The sequence below is a fragment of the Gasterosteus aculeatus genome, chromosome 2 (genome assembly GCF_964276395.1).
Source record: "Gasterosteus aculeatus chromosome 2, fGasAcu3.hap1.1, whole genome shotgun sequence".
Lineage (NCBI taxonomy): Eukaryota > Metazoa > Chordata > Actinopteri > Perciformes > Gasterosteidae > Gasterosteus > Gasterosteus aculeatus.
This window is the reverse complement of record NC_135689.1, coordinates 1,680,513-1,681,843: the sequence shown is the minus strand read 5'-3', so window position 1 is coordinate 1,681,843 and position 1,331 is coordinate 1,680,513.

Genomic DNA, 1,331 nt, shown 5'->3' with positions numbered 1-1,331 from the left:
CTGGTCCTCTCTTTGCAGCGGTCCCCACAATGACGGGCGATCCATCACTTCTGTCCACAACAGGGTGGGGGTCAGTGGGAGGAAGGGGGGGGGGGGTCTCTTGCTCTGGTCTGGCTGACGGAGAAGCAGGACAGGGCTGGTTAAACTTTAACTAGCTCCCTTCCCACACGCTGAACACTGCATTCAGGCAACATTGTCCGCTGTGGGAGATTCTGATGCATCCTCATCGCGGGGTGGGGGGGAGGGAGGGGGGGGACCCTGACCCGCCGCCCACTGGGACCCCCCTATCCTCACGCCCCCTTCCCCTCCACGCCCACCTGCTTCCATATGGATTGCTACAGCATACGTTCTTTAGGGTGGTGGCGTAGCGTGGGAAGAAAATGACTTGCACGTCTGTTCTCCATCTGTGGTGTATTAGCCCCGCCCCCCCCCGCACGCGCCACTCGCTCCTCTGACGGGGTCCGACGTCCTCGTTCGAGCCTCAGCGCTCCGTCACGTCAGCTGTTGAAACATTTTTACAGCAGATCAATAGCAATAGCCATATATTTTATTTTTTCGATTGCAGGATGGAGAGTCCGGGGGCACGCCGGGGGCACGCCGTGGTTACGCCGTGGTTTGCCCGGGTGAACCATGGTTACCGGCTGGTTACGGCCTGGTTACGACATGGTTACGACATGAAAAATGATGGCGGGCCTCTTCACAGTCATTTAATACTCAGTTGCACTCTTTGATAGAATTTGGCAAAGCCCTCCCCCAGTGCTGGAAATCATATTTCCATGGCGGCCCCCATTCAATCTTCTGCCCCCCACCTGCCATGACAGATGGGACGTGAGCGTACTGTGGGGCGGGGGGGGGGGGGGGGCTCCCATCAGGTGTGGAGCAGGGTGGAGGTGTTAACCCAATGCGTTCCTGTTCACTGGTCCAATCATCTTCATTGATTGAGCCGGTGATTGAGAGGGTCCTACCTCCCTCTGCGTGATGCCGAAGGAGGTGGGGGGCCGGCGGGGGGGGGGCACCAAGGGGAAAGGGCCTTCACGTGTTTTTCCTGGTCTTGCGGTTGGAATTGGGGAAACTGTCATGTGGGACATCTGAAGCTATCTGCTATGAAAGAGGAGAGGGACAGGGAGGAATCAGATGTGACAACGTTACCTCTCCTCCTCTCCTCCTCTCCTTCTCTCCTTCTCTCCTTCTCTCCTCTCTGCATGAAATCCTCACCTGGACTCCGCCCTCTTTTATTTATATCTGTTTGTGAGAGCGTGCATGCGCCACTTTTATTCTATTATGAACTCTATAATTCTATAATGTTTTCATGTATAAACGTTTGTATCGGG